This window comes from Marmota monax, unplaced genomic scaffold (genome assembly GCF_021218885.2).
Source record: "Marmota monax isolate L192 unplaced genomic scaffold, Marmota_monax_Labrador192_F-V1.1 WCK01_AAM20220418_F8-fsc00024, whole genome shotgun sequence".
Lineage (NCBI taxonomy): Eukaryota > Metazoa > Chordata > Mammalia > Rodentia > Sciuridae > Marmota > Marmota monax.
In genome coordinates this window covers 24,213,441-24,237,184 of record NW_026695224.1, presented here as the reverse complement: position 1 = coordinate 24,237,184, position 23,744 = coordinate 24,213,441, and the positions used below count along the sequence as shown (strand labels likewise).

The following is a 23,744-nucleotide window of genomic DNA, read 5'->3' as shown; positions in this document are numbered from 1 at the left end:
AGAGGTGGGAGTAGGAAGAAAAAGATTGATTATTTTCAAAGTAGGAAGAGTTAGGCTCAACAGTAGACTTATTTTATTCCCATATATTTTTAATTGGTGCATTGTATTTGTACATAATAGTGTGATTTGTTGTCACATATTCATACCTACACCCAATAACCACAGAGTTAGGCCAGTATTATCATTCCCCAGCATTTCCCTTTCCTTCTCTTCCTCCCTTCCCTTGGTCCCTCTTTCTTCTACTGATCTCCCTTCAGCAGCTTTCTTAAAGACAAAAATGGAAGGAAAAAGAAATCATTAGTTTGCTGATGCCTCAACATGAAACTAGTAAAATTCATTTCAGATAGAAGAAATGTGATGCCAGGTGGAAAGACTAAGTTACAAGAGCGAATGCAGAGCTTGGGAAATGAAAGGTATATGAGGGTACTACCAACAATGACTATGCTGAACCAAATGTATTACTTTCACATAAATTAAAAATTCAATTCATGAAACATGGCCATGCATTTGGAGACATTTGATTCATGACAGTAATAGCCCTGAAGCAAGGAAAGAATGGAGGAACTTTGGATTGGGCAGAGAGGAGGGAGGGAAAGGGGAAGGGTATGGGGGTGAAAAAGATGGTTAAATGAGATGGACATTATTATTACCCTATGTATGGGTATGATTGCACGAATGGTGTGACTCTAAATCATGGACAACCAGAAAAACAAAAAGTTGTGCTCCAATTGTGTACAATGAGTTGAAATGCATTCTGCTGTCATGTATAACTAACTAGAACAAAATTTTTTAAAAAGCATTGGAGAAAGAATAGACCTTGGGGCTGGGGCTGTAGCTCGGTGGTAGAACGTTTGCCTTGCAGGTGTGAGGCCCTGGGTTCGATCCTCAGCACCACATACAAATAAACAAATAAAGATATTTTGTCCATCTACAACTAAAAAAAAAATTTTAAAAAAGAATAGGCCTTTTGGTTAAGAATGCTGAACAACTGAGTACCCAATGTAAATAACCAAGATACACCCCTACACTAGACTATATGTAAGAATAAAAAAATCATTTAATTTCACTGGGAAAAAAGTGAATAAAACTAATAAAACAAGGAACAAGGTTTCAACATACAATATTAAAACACAAAAGACACTGCATTTCTATATACTAGCAACAAACAATCAGAAACCAAAAATTGAAAAATAGCACAAACAAAAGCCTCAAAAAACATGAAATAGGTAGAGAGCTAATAAAATATATACAAATTTGTATGCTAAAAACATGTTGAAAATAATTAAAGAACACTTGAATAAAAGTAGATATACTGTGTTGGAAGATTCACTATTGCTAAAGACATCAATTATCCACAACCTATTGATGGATGAAATCCAATCAATGTCCCAACAGGACCTTTTACAGACATCAATAATGTATTTCCAAAACTTATATGAAAAGGTACAGCAACCAAGAAGAGCGAAATCAATTTTAAAATATAAGAATAAAACAGGGCTTGAACAACCTGATTTCAAAATTCACTGTAAAGTTACAGAAATATATATACATATTTTTTCTACACAAATATTCTAGATAAAAATTACATTTATTGGGCTGGGGATGTGGCTCAAGCAGTAGCACGCTCACCTGGCGTGCACGGGGTGCTGGGTTCGATCCTCAGCACCACATACAAATAAAAAAATAAAGATGTTGTGTCCACCGAAAAACTAAAAAATAAATATTAAAAATTCTCTCTCTCTTTAAAAAAATACATGTATATAGATAATTAGAATAGATAATTCTAGATCTACAACTTAGTAAAAAGAAAACTAAATAACTTAATAAAACATGGGCCATAGATACAAACAAAACTTTATCAAAAAGTTCACCAAACTTCTTCACCAAAGATACAAGAAGCAAAGGTTGTTTAATGTCATTTATCATTAGAGAAATGCAAATTAAGATCAGAAATCTGATACCACTACTACACACCTACAAGGATAGATAAAATTAACCAAATTATTATCTACTGGCAAGTTGTAGCCAGTGAAACCCTCATACTATGTGGGCAGAAATGCACAGTCCACCAAATCACTTTGAAAATCAGTATGGCAGTTTCTTGTAAAAGTAAATGTATATTTATCATATAACCTAATAATCCTATTTCCAATTATTTATCAAAAAATGATAACATGTCAATATAAAAACCTGTGCATGAATGTAGCAAACCTATTTATTCATAACCACCAAATCCTGGTAGCAACCCTGATGTCCATCATCTGGGGATGCAGCTATTCAATGGAATACTTCTCAGCAATCAAAAGGAATGAAGTACTGTTACACACGATAACATTTCCCCTCAGAGGAAATGCTAACGAAAACATGCCAGACAATATATTTTATGTATTTTATGACTCCCTTTACATGACATTCTGGAAAAGATAAAATAAAAATTCAGATCATTGATTGCTATGGGTGAGAGGTAAGGAAATAGACATCAGGAATTGGAGAACTTCTTGAGCCAGTAGAATCATGTACTTATTGTGGTGATAATCACACGACTTTGTATTTTTAAAACCAATGCATATATCTGTACACCTAAAAGGTGTGAATTTTATTATATGTAAATTATATATCAATAGACCTGACTTTAAAAAGAGATAAGAAATTACTAGAAGAAAATATAAAAATTAATCATACCTCATTATAAAATACTAACTGTATTTTATAATGTGTACAGTACTCCTACAAATAACACAAAAAGGGCAGCCAAGTTAAAATTGTGCAAAGATAAAGATAGGCAATTCACATTATAGCAATTATCAATAGTCAACAATCACAAACTGCTCAATCTGACATGTAATCAGGAAAATACAAACTATGACAAAGTGATAACCATCATTTTCCATCAAAAAGACAAAACTTTTATATCAAGCATTGATGAGTGTACAGGGCAAACTCCACCTCTACACTAACACCCAAATGAGTTGCCCAAATGGGGATGATGGAATTTGAACTACCTCCCCACTTGACTTGATCAGAAGACAGAAAAATAATCTTTTCACAGTTGGGTGGTTACTATTCCAATTGGTGGGCCTATGGCATAGAATGAGGTAAGATGGTCCTCATTTTACCTGCTGGTGAATTTAGTATGGGAACAATTGTGCAGACTGGAGACTCCTCAGAAGGTGTACAGGAATGATTCTAAGGATTAACCACCACCAAGCAAAAAGTGATGTCCAGCCACATCAATAGTAGAGCCTCCTCAACATTCTCAGGGAAGAAACTCAAATGTGAGGTCAAGACCAAAGCAAAACTTAGAAGAACAAAGATATAATAGAACTGATCAATATATCCTTCTACTAATTTATGGTGACAAATGGGGAAAGTCTATACATTAGAACTTTATAGAATTTGCTGAAATACTCCCAGGATTAAAATTTTTCAATGGTTCAGCTTCAAGACCATTATTACTAATTTCCAGAATTTTTCTACTGTATTCATCTTTGACTTTAATCAAGCTCTGACTTCTAAACCTAACACAGAGTAAAACATGAATCCAGTGTATAAGCTCATCAAAGACACAGAGTTTGTCTTACAGTAATTTTTTTTCCTGAAAAACACCTAGGTTAGTACTCGACATGAAGTAGAACCTCAGTTGCTTTAAGGAGTAATTAAAAGAAGAATTGGAAAGAATCATCTAGGTAAATTACACACTGTAGAATCCTGAAATGAGAAGGACAAGCCTTCACAGAAGCAGAGAGCAAGATACCCAAGACAAACAGGAGAGCTCACATACAAGACAGGACACTGCAGGGAGCACAGCCCATCCTGCAAAGGGCCACTCACTAGCCCGGACCATGGGGAGTTTGCTGAGCCCAAACCGCACAACTGGATAGGTTGGTTAATCATTAGTCACTTCACAGGACCACTGGCCTATGAAAGGAGACTATGCATCTGCGGCAAAGTACGACCGACTGAGGATGTACTAGGCACGCAGCTGATCCTAACACTCATTTTCAGAAGGAAACCTGGGAGGGAGGTGAAGGAGGGTTGGGGACGTGGCACCCCATTTTTCCTGGTGTGAGGAAAAGCAGAAAACAATTTGCCCAAGGTCTCGGAGCCAATTTGAAGTTATAAGCATGGTAACCCCCCAGGTCTTATGTCCCTCGTGCAAAAAAAACCTGCCCCTTGCTACATTCCTGGCTGGGGAGTCCCAGGAATGGAAATCCAAGATCCCGTAACTTTAATGGAGGTGAGGAGAAGGGGCCACAGGAGGGGTGGAGAGGGGTCTGAAAAGGCTGGGGAGCCCCTCGGATGCGGATGCAGGGCAGGCACGAGAAGTGACAACTTAGGTAGTCCCCATGCCCTGCGCACTTTGACCCCAGGGTCACTGCGGGACCTCCGACCCCCGTGCACCCTGGATCCCAGGTCAAGTCCACACCCCCATTCCCTGACGAGACCAGCATCCAACTCACAGACACTTCAGCAAAGGGGCTGCCTACCCTCCAAGCCGCCAGATTTCTTCTGGCACCGCAGGGTCTGGAGCTGTTGCTATCCGTTGCCACAGCAACCGCGGATGGCTGCACAGCCTAGCAAGCCAAGCGGTGATTGGAGAAACGAGCGTCCTTAGCAACCGCCAGGCAGAGCTGCGAGAAGCAGGGGAATTTAGTTTCCAGGGATCCTTGTGACACCGGCTCACCCCAACGCCACCCTTGACCAGGAACCTGTCCCAGTTCATTAAAGGAACTTTGTGTATTATCTCCTTGGACACCTGCCCTCTGTGTTGCTGCAAGGACCCCCATTTCCACAGGAACGTTTAACCTTGGGCCCTTTGACCTCTTCTGGAGGCCCATGCACACTTTCAAGTTAGATACAAAAGTTATGTCCATTCACCAGTAAGATGGTCCCATACCTGAAGATTCTCAGAGAAGCTGGAAGAAAACCCAGGTGGCCTGGTGCCCCAGACTGTCCAAAAAGAATAAGTTCCACATGGGTGAATCCCAACTTCTTTTTCAGAGACAGAAAACAAATACCAGTTCTTCCCAGGCTTTATTTAAGTCATACCTTTAGACATCTTCCTTCGTGTGTTTATTTAACACATGTCTATTACTTGGTAAGTATGGGTCATATATTTGTCCTAAAAGCATTTTTCAAGGCACTAGAAGATTGCAACAGTGAAGACAGTTTCACATCTTAGAGCTTAACTTCTGGTATGGGAAACAACAGAGACCATAAGACCACAGATTGTGATAATAAGTAAAAAGTGGCAGTATGACAGAGAGTAGCAAGGTGCTGAGCTGGAGACATGGTGGTCAAGGGTGGCCTCTGAGGAGATGGCCTATGAGCTGAGATATGATAAGACACCAGTTAGAGAGGGCAACAGGAAAAGCAAACAAAGTTTAAAACAGAAATGAGTTTGGTATGTTCAAGAAAATGAAAGCCCAGGGTGGTTGCCACAGAGAGGGCAGGAAGGACTATGGTAAGACACAGTCAGAGGGTTCTTCCCTGGACCTTCCAGGACTGGCTCCTTCTCCTCCATACTCCCTCGCTTCTCTATTATTCCCTGTCATGCCCTATCATGTTGCCCAGTGTATTTCCTTCATAGCCCTTGCTACTTTTTATTATGACAACAGAGACTATGTTATTTGTATCCCAGCAGCTAAAACAATAACTGACCCTGGATGGAAACTAAATAAATATGTGTGAGCTATATGAATCTATTCATCACAATACCAACCATGTAGGAGACTAAATGGTTACACTGGCAAACAAGATCAAAACACTGGTGTCTTTAGGGAGCTTTAATGTCTGTGGAAAAAGTGAATTACAAGCTATGTGGGCAAACTGTGCAGAATTGAATGATTTATACAGCATGTGCTGCAAGGAACCATTCAACAATTCCCTTGATCATTTCTTTAATCTTGCATTTATATTTCAGTTCAGTTTCACAAGTATTGAAACAAGTATTAATATATATACATGCCAAGCTATTACGTAGACCAATGATGTATAGCAATCAAGACAGACACAAACTACCTGTGGAACTTAGTCAACTGCCAAGCTGTCCATCACAGTTGCCTCTAGTCACTCGTGACCCTTGAGTTCTTGATACACAGCTGGTCCTAACTGCAATGTGAACTTCAAAGCCTTAGAGCAAAAGAAGAATGAAAAAAAATCTCATTACTAATTTTTAAATATTGATTTTATATTGAAATGATAATGTTTCACACATATTGTTAAATAAGATCTATTGTTTAAATTAATTTTCCCTTCTTTCTAACCTGACTTTGATAAAATGTTCAATTACATATGAGGCATGATTTATATTTCTATTAGACAGTGCTGATCTACTGGGAGCTTAATGCTAGTTGAATAAACAAATGAAATCTTGTTATAGATGCTAAAATAGACATTTTGGTTTTAGTGTACTTAACAGCACATATTATATAGAAGAAGTAAATTTACCAAGAAAATAAGTCAGGCAACTCTTAAACCTTTCACACAATGAAGGTATAAAAGGGTGATTAGGGAGGATTTCTTCAAGGAGAGCTAAGCTGTGAATCTCTCCCTCAAATTTCCAGACAAAAGAAAGAGGCTTTGAGGAAGCCAATGGGTGAGTTTAAAATGTGACACCAGTGGTTCAGTGGGCTTGTGTCTCGATCTCCATTGGGAAATCCCTTACCCATAAGGGCAAGAGATAAGTCCACTAATCATTACTTGGCTGAACTTCTTCGTTAGGAACCTTCCTCCCCCAGAATTTATCAAGGTAAAAAACATGTGAATGTTCTACGTGGCACAGATGTGGGCCAAGCAAGAGAGGTTGCAGGATCACTTAGGTCCTTTCTAGGAGGGAAAAACAGATGAGACAAAGAGCTCAGCAACGGGAAGCCAAGCTCTGTGGTTTAAACGTGTCCCCTCCAAGATTCATGTGTTGAAACTTAAGGGCCAGCGTGAGGCCTGTTTGAGGTAATTAGGTCATGAGAGCTCCTCCCTCCTGAGAGGGATTAGGTGCCCTCCTAAAGGGCTTGACCAAGAGAGGTCACCTGCTTGCCCTTCTGTCTTCTATCACAAGAGGACACAGTATTCCCTACTCCATAGTAAGTAGCACTCAAGCTGCCATTAAGTGGGCTCATTTCTTGTCCTCTTTGGTAAGGGATTTGCAGGTGGGGATTCAGACACAAGCCCAACCTGCCCCCTGAACCATAGGTGCCCTCTGGTCCTCCCTAGACAGCGAACCTGCCAGCACCTTGATCTTGGACTTACCAGCCACTGGAACTGAGAGAAATAAATTTCTGTTCTTTGTAAATTACCTAGTGTCAGGAATTTTGTTATAGCAGCACAAACAGCCTAAGACATTGAGGGTATTGTTAGAGTCCCAAGAACAAAGGAAAAGCAAAGAACAGCCAAAAGAGAGGTATATTTGACTCCCATGTTTTTTCATGGAGGAATAGAGTCCCAGTGATGAAGGTAAGTTCTCTGACTCTTTGAAAGTGTCCCATGAGAGGACACATCACTTAATCACAGAAGAATCAGACCAGTAACAATTTTCTTACTATCTTTTTCCTCTCCTCCTTCTCATGTCCCAAATCCAGAAGGATCAGAAAACAATTCTCCAGCTGAGGGTTCAGGTGTAGAGAAATTGAAGAAACCACAGAAATAGAAGAAACCACAGAAAAAAATAGAAGAAGGTGACTATGTTTCCATTCCCCAACAATAGAGCTCCTGCCTGAAGTAGGCTCAGCTAAAAGAGGAGAGAAGCTGCAGCTTTAAATTAAATAAAAAATATCGATTGGATAGGACATTTGATAACTACATTGATACTGCATTTTAACAATTAAGAGGGCACATAAAAGTCTTGGCATTTGACTGAGTTTACTCAAGGGCAGGGGAAAAAAATTACCCCACAGAGAAAGTTTAAAGAAACGAGAAAACAAAAAGTAAGTTGCCTGACTTAAGGATGAAATAAGAAATATGAGATAGGCTGTAAATATGGGCAGAAAGGTGTTAATCCTGAAGCATACAGAACCTCGATGAGGCATAATATTAAAGACGAAAGTGCACGTTATCATGGTGAGAAAGTGGGTTAAGGTTATCTAAAGTCCCACAGCACCTCAGCCTCAGACCTGAGATCCCCCACCCTCATGGGAGCAGCAGTCGGTGATGACAGCCGCTACTCCTCAGGGCTCATCTGAGCTGCTGCACTAGGATGGAAACCTGAACACAGTGATGTTCTTGGTGCCAACAGACAGCAAGCAGGCAGGCAGGTCTTCCCAGGGAAAACAACAGAAACAAGAAATCCACTCAGCTGGAACAGCTCACTGAAGACCAACTACAGAACCAAAAAATGGATGAAATATGGGGATCATTTATGTTAACTTGCATTTTCCCTAAAGCCCAGAGCCTAAGGGAAAGGATGAAGACTTCTCCATTCTTAACCAGAGCTGCCTGACTCCTAAGGAAAGTCACACTTGGATTGGACAGGAAACATGAGGTCAGGGCCTTGTTCTTTCTAAGATGTGAGTGAATAATTGAACCAATGAGCAGTGGAAACCACAAATACTGAGTCATCTTTGATGGCTTCCGAGTGGTTAAGTAGGCTGATTACTAGGAGAGCCCCATGCCACTGAACCTAACCAAAGCAGAGGAGAGTCCTGGGCAAGGACAAGGGAAGCAAATATCCAGAAATTATGACATTGTAGACACATCATTATATAGGATCTTACAGATCAATGTGTATAAAACTCTTAGAACATAGTAGTTGCACAATACATAAGCAATGACCTTTTTTTTTCAGTGCTGGGGATGGAACTCAGAGGTCCTTGCACAAGCTAGGCAAGCATTGTACCATTGAGCTACATTCCCAACCTTGATTTTCTTACTGCTAGGAAGTGATTCAAGTTCTGTCACTTACTCCCTATGTAGCGTTTGCAACTTAACTTCTTTGTGCTGAAGTTTCTACTTCTGTTAAAACAGGGCCAACTATCATAAAAGATTGTTGAAGAAGACAAAGTTTGTCAAAATTGAGACTAACATCCCTACTTTTCCAACTGTTCTATTTTATGTTAACCAAGGCTCTTGGCTTCAAATTAGAGAAGCTGGTTCACACTAACATATGAGAATCTGCTGAAGAATTAAACTAAATGGTAGAAACTGAAGGCAGCCAGGTTCCTTGGGAGAAGGATATCAAGAACCAGAAAACTAAACAGAGTGCATCTCTGTCTCTCTAAGGGTTCACATGTCCTTTCATTTCTGCGTCTCCCTCTACATCTACTTCACTTTTCTCCTTCACTTTAGACCTGTCTTTCTCTATTTCTCTACCTGAATCTCCAAAAGAGTCATCCCAGTCCCTCACACACCCATCCTGTTATGTGCATCTGTGTCTCGTACAGAGGGTTGAACAGAGGCTCTAAAAAACATACCTCTATGTTTTAATATCTAGACTCTGTGAATGTTACCTTATTTGCAGACGAAATTCAACTAAGAGTCTTAGATGAGATCATCCTGAATTACCTATAAGGTTAACCTTAAATCCAATGACCTTGTAAGAAACAGGAGAGGACACTGTCATGTAAAGAGAAGGAGACAATGTGACTAGGGAGGCAAAATTGGAATGGTATAGTCAAAGAAGCCGAGGAGCACAAACAACCACCCGAAGCTGGATCAGCAAGGAAGCGCTATTCCCCGGAGCTTCTGGAAGGAATGAACCCCACTGGCACCTGCAGTCTGAACTTCTGGCCTCCAGAACCATGACAGAATTAATTTCTGTTGTTTTAAGCCACCAGTTTATGGCCATTTATTGCAGCAGCCACAGAGAACTCATACAAGGCTTAATTCCAAATAATTTGGAAAGAATCTGGTTGGTTTAAGCTAATCCAGGTTCAATGGTAATCTGGGTCCATCTAGTCTTATCTTTTGCAAAAGAGATGAGTCATGTGGGATGGACATGCTGCCAGGTCCTCTTTCTACAGAGGAGATGTTTGTTATTCTCAAGAAAGTAGAGGTGAGCTAGGCAGGGACCCCCAAAAGCCAGCTACCATTCAGGAGTTCTCATCACCCAGGTCCCAAATGACCAGACCTCTTTTTCTCCAAACCTCTTTCCTCCATATCCATATCCTGTTCTTTCAACATTTTTGGAACAATTCCATCTCCGATTTTCCACTCTAATGCTTTTCAAAATGCACGGCTTCTTTCCACCTCCCCTGCCACAGCTCTTCCTCCAGCCAGCACTGCCTCTTGCCTTGGTGTACCATCACTGTTCCCAAACTGTGTACTGAGACACCCCAGGGTGCTACAGAGAATTCACGGGTATGTCTCAGGACTTTTCAAATTTCTGAGAGAATCACAGCAACATTTGTCAGATACCATTCAAACCACTAGCTCAAGACAGTTCATATTAGATTATTATGCTTTTACCAACAGCATTAACTCTGTTCAAAACTGGGATTTTGCCAATTGCTATGATGAAAGGAGGTACCCCAAGAAAAATCAATATAGAACAAGAAATGAGAGTGGTGGTGTCCAACAAAAGTCCAAGGCTCAAGCAGGTGTGCAATGACCACTGTGTTCACAATTGTACATAAATATTAATAAGCTATTTGAAACTGAATATTTAATAAATGGAACTGTTGTTATTTTGTTTGGCCTTCATATGCTGTGAAACAATTACTAAGACACTAAAAATATTGCTCACCTTTCACCCTTATTTTTACCAAGAGTAGGAGATGGAGCTGACTCTTACTTTTAAAAGGAGCCATGTGTAACACATCTCTAGTGCCCTCTGGGGAAGATTTGCTGGATTCTTCTGAATAGAATGACTTTCTGAGATAATTTGCTGTGTTGCACAGATAATAAGTTCTTTGATGCTTCTTGTGGAAATGTCTAACATGTTCAAGTCAATACAAAAAGCACGTGCTGAGCATTTATTTGACGGATAGCATTAGGATAAAAAACACAAGACCCAAGGAACAGTCTGGAGATTCTATTTCACTATTTATTAACTTTATGCCCTGATGCCAGCTACTTCACCTCTCTGAACTTTAGATTCTGTAGCTATTAAAAGGTATGCTGCAGTCATTAGAAGACGTTATTTGTGAGCCTACTACATGCTTAGTACTGTTTCATAGTGCAAGGCAGGGTTTTGACCTTTTGTATTTCCAATGTCACTCCCTAAGGAGACATTTTAGAGATTCTTGATCCTCTCATGTCCCCCAAATTTTATTACCATGTATACATTCTATGCCTGTTCATGTACCATCTGTGCTTTTTATAAGATGTTCTTATACCCTCAAGACCCAATTCCCTCCTCCCCACAGGAGACAAAGTAGACAGCATCTCTGCCTTGACAAAGCTTCCATTCTAGAGTAAGAATCTGTATAGTGAGTAAATAAAGTAAAATATCAGACAGTGGAAGTGCTGTGAAATCATAAGATAGCATACTGTTATGGAGAAGGATAATAAGGATGAGACTGAAGCCTCTCTAATGTGACCCCGATGGTGAAGTCCAGAGGCCAGAGGTCAGCTGTGCATCTATGAAGGGGAAGGCTTGCAGACAAGGAAGCCCTCAATGGGGAGGTTACTTGCTGGGCAAGAGCTTGGGGAAAAGGACATAAAAGCAGAGTCCAGTATGAAGTGACACTGCCATTGTAGGACATTTTGAAGAATAACATAGCATAGAAAAACACCTTATAAATAGTCTCAATAATTGAGAGGGATTGTTATATGCAAAATGCTCCTTTTAGGCATGGAGCAGAAAGTGCCGAAGCTCTGGTCCCATGTATGAAACAGAATTGTCTTTGGAAAACAGCTAAAGAGACTGAATTCTGGGAAAGATTAACACAGTCAAAGGTATTAGATATTTAGATAGATCTAGAAGAGAGGAAAATGTTAAAAGAAATGATGCCTAGCATTTCTGAAGTGCTTCCCCGTTGTTTCTGTGCTAAGAGATTTATGTTAATTAATCCTCATAACCTCTTGGGGCTGCTCTCTTCATTTCACAACTGAGGAACAAAGACACAGAAAACACAAATGGCTTGCCCAAAACCATGCAGGTAGAAAACAGCAGGGCTTAGGTCTGACTGGCGTCTAAGGTCATTACCAAGATGACACTGCTCCCGGTTTCCCCCAGCAACATCTAGTTCTTTACAACATTCTATCTTCTACACCTGCCCCGCTATCAGTTACTTATATCCACTAAATTTGTGCAACTGGACATCAGACTTAAGCCCAACAATGAAAAGACCAATTATAAAGCGTTTATGGGGCCTAGGAGCAAAAGCTGTGGGCATGATGTTTAGCTACCCGATGTCTTGCTTGTAGTGAGAAAATATATCTTACTTTATACCCTAAGGATCAATCAATATGTCTTTACATATGCCTGGTTGGAAGAGAATTGAAAAGTGGATTTTATTCTGTTTTAGACTTCCTAAAAATGCAAACCCAGGGACTTCCAACAGAACTACACTGCCAGTGATTAACTGTCAGGAGGGAGAAACACTTGTCAAGAGGAGACACCAGGCGCTTGCTGTGTCTGACAGCTGTGGGTGTAATTTAAAGAGCAATAGACATAAACACCCAGGGTCAGGGATTGATTCACGAAGGTGTCACAGGGCACTGGGACTGGAAGCATGTTGTAGAAAAGACCTAAGGCTGAGAGTGGGTGGAGTTAGAGGCTAGTCTGTGAAAAATCTTCCCAATCAATCATCAAGTACGTACAACTGTAGCAAGAGGATTTGGTTTTTGTCAGTGCCCAGGCAAAGCAAAGTTGTCTCCTGTAAAGAAAATACTTGATGGTGCAGAATAACAACTACAGATACACTATGGTTTCTTTCCCCAAATCTTATAAGCTTCAAACCCCATGAAATCTTGATAGAGATTTAGCCACTAGATAGAGCTTACAATTATTCACACACATGTAAATATTGATGTGATATATCATAGAACAAATAATGCTGCAATAACCACAAAAACATATGACAAACACAGGAGAAGTTAGGAAGGGAAAGAACGTGGTGGGCTGGAATCATCAGGTAGACTTCTAGGGAAGTGGACCTCAAAGCGATTGATGAAGGACAAGTAACATTCCAATCCTCTGACTGAGTCATTAAATGTTATATTCAAACCTTCCTCTAGAAAAGATTGTGCCAGCCACTGCCTGGCCACTGAAAGCCCTCAATCCCCTTCATTTATTTATTTGGCCTATTCAGCAGGTAATGAGTGAGCACTTACTCCTTGGCCGACCCTGTGAGCACGCTAGAGCTCCAGAAGGGAGAGGAAAAGGAGAGGCCAGGCCTCCAGCTTGGGGCACAACATACCTGTACACAGCTCATCTTGGTTTACTCACGATGAAGATGATGATTTCTGAGATAAAAATTAAGTTTAGATATTGGGGGATAAAAGACCAGTCGGTGACAAAGTTAAGAACATCAAGGAGAAAATGGAAATGGGCTACAACTTTAAGTTCAGAGGTGCAGTGGATCTGCTTCTTTTTTCTTTTTCTGGAAAAAATGAAGAATGATTTGTGAAATACACAGACCAGAAGACCTTAAAATTAAGGAAATGATTGATTTGAGTCCGCACAATTTTTTTCTCTGTTGATTTCAATGCCTGTCATGGCGATGGAGGGAAATACGTAAGAAAACACTTGTGTGTTCATTTAAGCACAGCCCTCTCAGACACCCAGGCATTCAAGATGGTATCAACTGTGTCAAATGCCAGGAACAGAGAAGAAATTTCTCAGTTATATATTTTCCAGCCAGACTAAATGTCTATGTAACAGGGTTGTAACCATGGTTCCTGAGAAGTTCATCTCATTTATAGCTGTCACAAAGTAGGTCATCCTTACAATCCACTTGAGAAGTAATGCAGAGTGAGTGTGGATAGTTCCAGTGTAAAGGTGGAGAAACTGAGGATCATGGATTTGCCCAAATTCCAGCATTATTTAATAAGAGAGTTCAGGATGGAATTTGATGTCTATGGGTCAGAGGACCAGCCTCCTCCTTGTTCCCTTATCTTTAAATAACACTTCATGTCCAGGAAGGCCTTGAGGCCACAAGAGGACTCTAACAGCCTGATTAATGGAGCTGCTTATAACTTATTGAACACAGCCCTGCTGCACATGCGGTTCAGCACCAGATCTGTCTTCTCAGTGGAATCTAATGGGAGTCCCAAGAATTATGGCCTTCCCTCATTGACAGAATCAAAAATAGTCCCCAGGGAGAAAGTCATCAAGAATTGAGATGAAACAATGAACAAAAAGCATTCTAGAGAAAGGCTCGTGCCTGAGCTGCTCTCCACAACTGAGTTAAAGGATCCAAACCTGCTCTGACAGGGCAAATACAATGGTGAGGGGCACATTCTGCTGCGGAGGGTGTGCTCTGAGGTGTTCTGAGGGCCTGTTCTCCCTTCAGCCTGGAGGAAAAGGATCAGTGGTCATAACTGCCTTTCTGTGGTGCTTTATGGTTTACAAAGGTAGGTTCTGATAACTGTAAGTCTTTGTTAAGGGCACTGGAAGAGCCCTGAGTTATCAGAAGTTTTGTTCATTCACTCATATTCCCCCAATATTGTAGGAGTATCTATAAGTCCCCAGCACTATACAAGGTGCTGGAAACACAAAGATTAACAAGACAGAGGCCCTGCCCCAAGGGCTATGATGTAATGGAATCCGCCCTAGACCTTGAAGCCCTGTTCTACTCCTTTACTAACCAAATCATTCTGGAGAAGGCATCTCTCCTCTTTGACCATGTGCTCTGAAATCTATAAAATGGGTCTAATAATGCCCACCTTTCCTATTCCAAAAATCCTTTGAGTTGAAGGGAAGTCATGGCATGAAAGTACTTTGTAAACTATAGAGTTCCCACCCAGCACTCTTGCCCATGCTGATACCAAGTGGGGAGGAATGTCCACAGATTCATTATCTAATGTGATAACAATGGTGCAGGAGCCAAGACTTTAAGAGGAAGGGGGCCAGAAGATGAGCTGAGCCAAGAGTCTTCCATAGCTGACTGGGCTGAGTACCATGAGGAAACCAGAAAGTCAAGTTTTAAAGCATCCTGTTTCCCTCATCTTGCCATTGGACCAATACCGAGGCCTTGGAGAGTCCTCAGCCCCTGACCTAATTAGAAAAGCAGATGGACATATCAGAGGGGTTAATGGCAGCCAGTGATGACCCTGATATGATTTGGTCCCAGCTGCTGACCCTCTGGAGATGGTTATGACTTTGAAAACAGAAGGACTGACTTTTGATAGGGCATGAACAACAAAGTAAATCTAAAACTATGTTTGGATTTAAGAAAAATAACTCCTCTTTATAGGAATAGGGAAGAAAAAAATTAAAATTAGTAGCAACATTTCAGACTTTTAAATCAATCATTGTCTACCTGCACTAATACAGCTAGCTAGTCATGACATGGATAATACACCAAAAAGAAGCATTTCAAAATATTTAGCTGTTCTGTGAACCAGGGCAAAACTGGCAGCCTAAGAGGAAGAACAAAGTTTCAAAATCAGTGGTGACTATCTCTGAAGTCTCTGCTTTTTCCCATGGTAGCCCAGCTTCACTGAGATAATGGCTCCATATTCATAAATTTGCAAAGTAGCATTAACTTCCTGATTAATCCAGTGACTTATCCAAACTCTTGCCCGTGAGCACTCTTGAACCCACGGTTCCTGTTTCCCCACCTCTGTTACCCCTTCTCTGTTCAGCATTGAGCAGCAGATAACACAAGGGGCCCCTGGTGTAGACTGCTCCTGCATTCCTCAGCAGACTACCTACGGGAATTTCACGAATTTCTCATGTACTTTTAAACTTTAATAATGAAGATTGTGGACTTATGTGAACAAGTGGCAGATGGAATTTGAAAGCCAATTTATTTTGTTCATTGAAATTTAGGACATCCATATTACACAATCAAGCACAAGGGATGCTTTTCACATCTAATGAAATAGGCAACTGGCTACTTCATGCAAGAAAGAATTCAATTTTACATTTAAATGCCATCCCTGGAGTATGACAGGGGCTCTCGGTGTTATGAAAGTTTAAAGAAGGTGAGGTTTAGCTGGCAAATTTTTGAAAGTACTTGTGATCAAAATTAAAAAATAAATGAATGGAGAAGCCCACATCTTGATAAGGAGGAACCAGGTAAGCTGCACCAGGTTTCCTGACCCACAGAAACAATGAGATAAAAGATGTTCTTGTGTTAAGCCACTAAAAACAGAAAAATGAATAGATATTTTATTGAACACCCACATATACTTCTAGGCAAGTACATTTTCTCCTTACCTTCTTTCTTCCTCTTTTCTAACTTGACACAAACTTTGCAGCACATAGACAGGGTCTAGTCATTAGACTCTGGGCCATAGGTAGCTTTTTTTCCCATCAAAATTCACTACCTGCAGAGAGATATACAATCCTAATGAGGTTTTCACATCACTCACATGCACAGTTTCATTGAAACTTCTGGAGAAAAAAAAAAAGTTTTCTGTAAGAAAATTCTAATTTATTCTTGAAATAAACAAATTCCCATAAACTATTAAATGTAGAGTAAGGAAACTAGTATTGACCACAGTAAATGAGGGCATTTGGAGTTATCACCAGAGAAGCCTTGAATTCCACACTCAGAAATTTGAACTTTATTTTGGAGGTGATGAGGAGCCATTCTTGAAGATGGAACTGACGTTAAACCAATAGTTAGCTGATAGTACTGAAAGAACAAGGAGGAGAGGTAGGGAAGTAGAATCAGGAACACCAGATAGAAGAGTAAGATAATTATTTATGGAAAAAATAATCTAAGGTTAACGAGGGGCAGTGCAGATGAGAGAGGGAGAAAATACCAAAGCAGCTAGGGCAATGGCATCTTAGAAACTGATGACTAGTTGGATGAATGATGGGGAAGAAAGTATATGTGATTTCAGCCTCTAATCCAGAGATGAAATTAAAAGAAAACACAAATTTGAGGAAGATGGAGGAGTGGTCACACTCTTACATTAAAAAAAAAAAAAAGTTGCTTATTCTCCTGATAGAATGTGATAAAAATGTGATCTTCCTCCCACAAACCCATAACCCCATTCTAATCATGAGAAAGACAACAAACAAATTCCAAGAGAGGGGCATCCTGTAATATTCCTGACTAGTACTTGTATCTCAAAACTGCCAAGGTCAACTAGGAAAGTCTGAGAAACTGTCACATCAAGGAGGAGCCTGAGGAGACATAACCACCAACTGTCATGTGAGATCCTAGGATAGAAAAGGATGCACATTGTGTAAAAGCAAGGAAATTGTATACTAATACAATTGTATTGTATTGATACTAATTAATACTAATTGCATACTAATGTATCAATATTGTTTCATTAATTACCACAAAGGTACCACAGTAAAGTAAGATGGTAGTAATTGGAGAAATGGTAGGAGTAGAGATAGAGGAAGAGGGAACTCTGTACTATCTGTTCAATTTCTCTGCAAACTAAAACTATTCAGAAAAATTAAGCTTGTTTTTTAAAAGTTTGCTTACTAAAGTTTTTAATATGTACTGACTGATCAAGTACCAGGGCACAGAGAACAAATAAGCTGTTGTTCCCTCCCCAGAATTACTCCATTGTATCTTAGAGCACATCACTGATAATGCCATCTCCTCTCCACCACCTTTCTGGAGGAGAAAGCTGATATGTAGAAAAGCGTCTCATTGCCTACCCTCAAAAGCTAAAGTTTCTGGTGCCGATGTTGATGCAGAGAAGGGGCACATATCGGTGAGACAGTAAAGGGACAATGGAAGAGAAGGCTGGCCCAAGGGCAGCATGATCTTTTCAATGACTATATCGAGACTGCAAAAACACTGTGAGCTCAGACCTCTGTGCTTCTTGCATTTCATCCCCAAAACATTTACTCAACACCTGAACAGACTGGGCATGGCTAGACACAAGGGACATGAAAATGAATGTGTCACAGCTCCTACCCATAAAGGAGCTTGCAGTCTACTCTGAAAACAGAATGGCAAATAATTACATTGTAACAACAGGGATATTAAGTGTAAAACAGAATAAAAGTGTTTGGGGAGCAGTGGAAAGGGAACAATCAATTAGGGAGGTGGTCAGAGAGGGTAGCACCAAGCCAAGAGCTTTTTGAACTGGCCAATGGAAGATAAGTAATTTCTTGCCACGGTTAAGTGGGAAAGAGATTCTCCAGGCAGATGATTTAACAATTGCAAAAATATGGCAACATTCAGCAGCACCATGCTCTTGGGGCATTGGCAGCCAGAGGATCAGGCAAGAACTTATTCCCTGGGACCTGTAAGAAAGGTCCATGGAAGAGGAGAAGGGCTGGAGCTGGTAGAGGCTGCTGTAATGGTTCAGGCTGTAGATGATGAAGCTCTATAATCATGAGGGAATATTAAGCACTGCCCCAAGTCTCCCACCTTCTCATTCCTCTACCAAAACATTCATACCCAAAACACTGGATTTCCATGGTCCTCTGCCCTTAGCAATGCAGGAAGCAACAGCAGCCAAAGGATGGCAGAGCCGAGGCCTCCTGTCCTGAGACAGCCTTAATGTCCTGGTTTATGCCCATTTCAGAGCTCACTGGGAATTCCACATGCACATCCACCATCTACTAGGACACAGACACACACACACACACTCTTTCTCTCTTCCCCCAGTACAAGTCCACTCAATTCCAGCTGCTATAAGGAGACTATGCTCACAGCCTCTCTGGGAGCAACGTGACATAGTTTCTGACATTGAAATTGAGAAGCTGCAGATACTACTGATTAATTATCCTTTTTTTGTTTCCAGGAAGATGTGTCAAGGCCATGGACACATAGGCTCCCTCTTCCTTTGAAAATGGTGAAGACAACTTATGGCAGATAGTTTGCTCAGAAGCCAATTGGCCACATGAAACCCAGGGGATTTGGTCTTGAAGTTTCATTGCTCTTGACAAGGTACATAACTAAATGAATGCAGGCTCTGCAACCAGGAGCAGTTCTTCTGTGGCTTTGCTGCTTTGTTTGGTTGGCATGGAGAAGAGGCAGGTGAAGGGCACAGACTCTGGAGCACCCAGAACTGACTGAATTCTAGCTCCACATAATACAGGAGGTAAAGTGACTTTGCCTCTCTGTTTCCCCATTTGTAAAAACAGGCATAATGACAGTAGCTATTGCAAAGGGCTTCTGTGATGATTAAACATTATACTTTATGTAATGTTAACATGCACATGGGAATCAAAGTTAGCCAGTAGGCCTGTCTTGCTGGCCTTCTTCACCGCCTCCACCCTGTGCCTCTGGGAGTTTTAATCATAGCAAAACAACATCACCCCCAAACACTGTTGTTCCTATGACTAGAGGTTAGGAACAGGGACCCATAGTGGTCAAGTGCTGGAACTCAACTGTCAAGGTTTGAATCCCAGCTTCAGAGCTTCCTTGTTTTATGGTTTGGGGGAAGTAACTTATCCTCTTTAGGCTTGGTTTCCTCATTAGTAAAATGGAAGTAATAACAGAAACTATCTCAGAGGGTTACTGTGAGGAGTGAATGAGATTTATCAATAGGGTTGCCCATAGTTGGAGTCCATTCATTCTTGATGCTGGATAATAGCCAATGTTACAAATACACTATGATTTATTTATCCATTCTACTGTTTATAGAAAGTTGGGTTTTTTCCATTTGGAGCTATTACAAAGAGTGCTGCTATGAAAAATTCTTATCTCTTTTGGCGAACACATATATACACATTTTCTGGGTCAAGTGGAATTTCTGGGAAAACTTTAATAGATAACTGTTAACCAAAATGGTTGCTCCAATTGAAACCCCTACTAGCAGTGTAGGAGGATTCAGTTGCTCCACATCTTTACCAGTCCTGGGTATTTTCTGATGTTCTCCTTTTAGCCATTCTAGTGTCTAAGAAGCACTATCATAGTGTGCTTTCCATTTCCATTTCCCTGGTGTCTAACAAAGTTGAGCACCTTTCCATACATGTACTAAACATAATGTCTGGCATGTAATAAGCACTCCAAAAAGTGTTAGCCATCATCATTATTATTCTCTGGTCACTGAAATATGATTTTCAAGTAGGGACACAGGCAGAGAATTCTTGGAGTTTTCAAGATTTTATATTTTTTGTGGTGCTTAGGTTCAAACCCAGGTTTGAGCATGCTAAAAAGCATTCTACCATTGAACTACACCCCAAGTCCTAAAATTTTAGACTCTCCACATGTACTTTTCTCCAAGCCCACTTCTTCCCTTGGCCACCTTCCCTATAGATAGCATGGCTTCTGTCTCCCACAGTCCAGACATGCTGATTAAGAGGGACTGAAAGTCAAGTGAGACTTCTGACCTTCACCGCAAACAGGTTTCCACCCCTGCTCAGATGTGTCACTTCCCAGAGACTCTAGACTCTGGTACTAAATCACGCTAAGTCTCGTCCATTTGACCCCATCTCCCTGTGGTTTGTTCCTGATGAATGGCTTTGACAATTTTCTCATTATTACGGCCTCTGGTCCGAGTCCAACTTGAATCTTTAATGCCTTCCGTTAGGAAAGATGCATTGCTTGTTTTTTTAAGATGCACACACCATTCCCCTTGCAAAGCCAGTATCCTGAGGGGGTTGTTAATGCATCAAGCCACAGAGCTCTGAGGAAAATTCCATGATGTCCCCAAAATAAGAAGACAGTTAAGCTCTACCCTCCACCCCAGTTTGGCTCTTACAGGTTAGCTCCAGGGGGAGGAAAAAAAATGGCATTGTATAGTTGGGGCTGGAGTTGCATCTTACAGGTTTTCTTGGGAAAGGAAGGAAAGGAAGCAGTTTAATAATTACTTAACCAGGTCAAACATTTGTATCCATCTGTGTTTATAAAAAAATAGTTTTCATTATGTAATGTAACAGACATAATTTTATTCTCTAAGTAGCTGGGTTAGAAATTCTTAGATGAGATCTAACTCTATTGAGAAAATTTCTTGGTATATTCACATGGGACCCCTGCCCTCAGGGACATGGAGGGGTACAAATACTCTGGATAAGACTTGGAAACAATTGTGCCTATTGCAACAGAGATTGAAGGAAGGGGAAAGAAATGCAGGTGAGGATGTGCTAAAAGCTGAATAGCTGGTTAAAGGCTGTTCACTGCAATATGCAACCCCTTAAGAGTTTGAGAAAGCTGCTTATTAAATGCATAATGTAAATACATCTTTGGCAAAACAAAACCAAAAACCTGTGATGGATCTAAGCTTTGAAGGCAGGTCTTCCTGGAGTAGAACTGAGAATGCCTGAATACAGGAGATACAAAAGATGGGAAAGAAAAAAAACAAGCTTCTTGGATTTAGCAAAAATTGTGGTTGAGAGCTCTAGACTCAGCTATAATTCAAGGTGATCAACTTGTCATGGCTTGTCCTGGACCTTCCAGTGTTAGTATTCAAAGTCTTGCATCTCAGGAAACCCCTGTCCCAGGCAAACCCCAGCCAGGCTGTGCAATGGAGAGTTTCAGTTACATTTACCCAAATTACCTAGGACCAGCAAGTTCCCAGGTGACATACAAATTATAATTAAAATAGCACATACACGATTCAGCTTCCCGTACACAAACAAACACACAGACACAGACATACCCAAGCAAATGCTAAAATGTTATGTGCTTCCTGACAGGTTAAACCCCCCTCTTCATCAAGAATTTCAGCTTTTCACCATGGTTTACTTGAAATTTGCTTTCCTTTGCACACTGAGGAAAAACCACAACATTGCCAATTGCTACATAAACCCCCAAGCTCAGAAGCCTGTGCACTGGAAGACACACAATCTGATCCTGGGCCTTGAAGAGGGAGAGAGTAAGCACCAGATCAAGAGGCTCCCTCTGAGATGCCTAACCCACCTCCGTTTGCTTGTCACATGGGAGAACTATCTAAAGAAGACTTGGATCATGAATCTGGATCCACTGACCTCAGCTAGAATTGAATTATGTTTTCAATAAATTTATCTCAAACTTTTTTTATATCTTAGAAAAAATAAATTTTCATATTTATTAAATTTTCAAATGTATTAAGAATGTGATCATGGCGCGCTGGGGTTGTGGCTCAGCAGCACAGCACTCACCTAGCACATGTGTGGCACTGGGTTCAGTCCTCACCACCACATAAAAATACATGAATAAAGTAAAGGTGTTGTGTCCAAAAAACAAAACAACAACAACAACAAAAAAAAAGATCATGGGCTGGGGGTCTAGCTCAATGGTAGAGCACTTGTGAAGCATGCACAAGGCCCTGAGTTCAATCCCCAGCACAGTGGGGGGAAAGAATATGATGTCATCTCTAAACATTCAGTCCTTACTAAATTAGAGTACACACTCCAAGGATCAGGTCAGAATTACATTTTCAAGCTAACAGGTTTAGAATAAGGCAGTATAATCTAGGTGTGTTTCAGAGCATGATGTGCTCAGATTTTAATTCCTCACTAGGGAGAAATTGGCAATATGGGCTTGGGCATCTTCCCTGTGAGTGAGGGTTATGAGAGAGAAAGGAACTGAGAATTGGACCTGAAGAACTAAGAAGATATAGAAACCAACTAAGATGATGAAAGTTGTAGGTAGAACAGGATTAGGGGAAAAGGTCAACAGTTGAGTATACAGTATATTAAGGAGTGTCTTCTCAATGGGACATGTTTGGGGTCACTGCACACAGCTGGTGTGTAAAGATGAGATGACGAGGGGAGTGACAGCAGAGAGAGAATCATCTGTATAACCATAGGAGTGCTATGCTAGCTGGCTGGCTAACGTTCCCTCCCCTACCTACGTTCAATCACTCTGTCACAGAAGCAGGCTTGGCACACCTTCAAGAGGAGGTGGTAGATACAGGACAAAAAAATTCAGACTCAGAGACAGAAGAGGGACGGGGGCTGAGCTGTGCCATTTCCAAGCTGTGTTACTCTGGACAGATCATTTAATCTCAAAGAGGCTAAGTTTTCTCCATCTGTATTAGAGATAACACGGCCTCTCTATCTGAGCTTATTTGGGCTGTTAAAATAAAAATGCGATGGACTGGGTACATACATTTACTTCCCACAGTATGCAGACTAGGAAGTCGAAGATCAAGCTCCAGCAGATTCAGTGTCTGGTGGGGACCCACACATCCTGGTTCACAGATGTCCATTTTCTCATTGTATCCTCACAGAACTGGAGCAAGGAAGCTCTCTGGAGTCCCTTTTATAAAGGCATAGTTGAGTTTATGACAGCTTCATCCTCGTAGACTAATCACTGCTCACCTCCCTCCAAGTTTCACTTTTTAATACCATCACACTGGGGCTGAGGATCTCCAGATATGAATGGGGTGCACAAACATTCAGATCATAACACTGCCTTACAGAATACCTATGAGTGTTAAGTGGGTTGAATAAAAATACTTCATAAAATACTTTATACATAATTATCATTTCTATCTCATTATACTCTATGATAATTGCAGGAAGAAAACATGTGTTTCTATTAGTTATTAGGTATAAAGTTTAGCACAGTATCTATCAATGTTTAAAATGTACTCACCATACCCTTTGAAGCAGCAGTTTCAACCTTCCCACAAGTAAAAAGATAAATATGTTAAATATTGGTAATATATACCAGTAACAGATTAGGTAAATAAACCATGTGGTGCATTCATACTGTGGACCACCAGTTACTAAATGTAATGATAAAACGTGTGCCTACTGACGTCCTGTTGCCCAGGATATTCACTTTAAATAATAAACAAGGTGCAGACTGTGTGTGTGTGTGTGTGTGTGTGTTTATATTCAATTT

The 23,744-nt window shown here is 40.6% G+C and overlaps 1 protein-coding gene across 7 annotated transcripts in view; it reads right to left on the bottom strand.

Annotated features, from left to right (window-relative positions):
• Positions 1 to 23,374, bottom strand: part of Hydin (HYDIN axonemal central pair apparatus protein) — a 398,809-nt gene extending 375,435 nt beyond the window's left edge. For 4 of the 7 annotated variants that reach the window (XR_009225879.1, XM_046435142.2, XM_058575800.1 and 1 more), the window contains exon 1: positions 4,488 to 4,641. The gene's annotated coding sequence lies outside the window, so the exon portion shown is untranslated. Of the gene's footprint in view, positions 1 to 4,460; positions 4,643 to 6,021; positions 6,133 to 16,261; positions 16,372 to 23,003 lie in introns of those variants that run through there. The other 3 variants (XM_058575799.1, XR_009225878.1, XM_046435141.2) reach the window with 3 other exon arrangements.
• Positions 23,375 to 23,744: the final 370 nt, after the last annotated feature.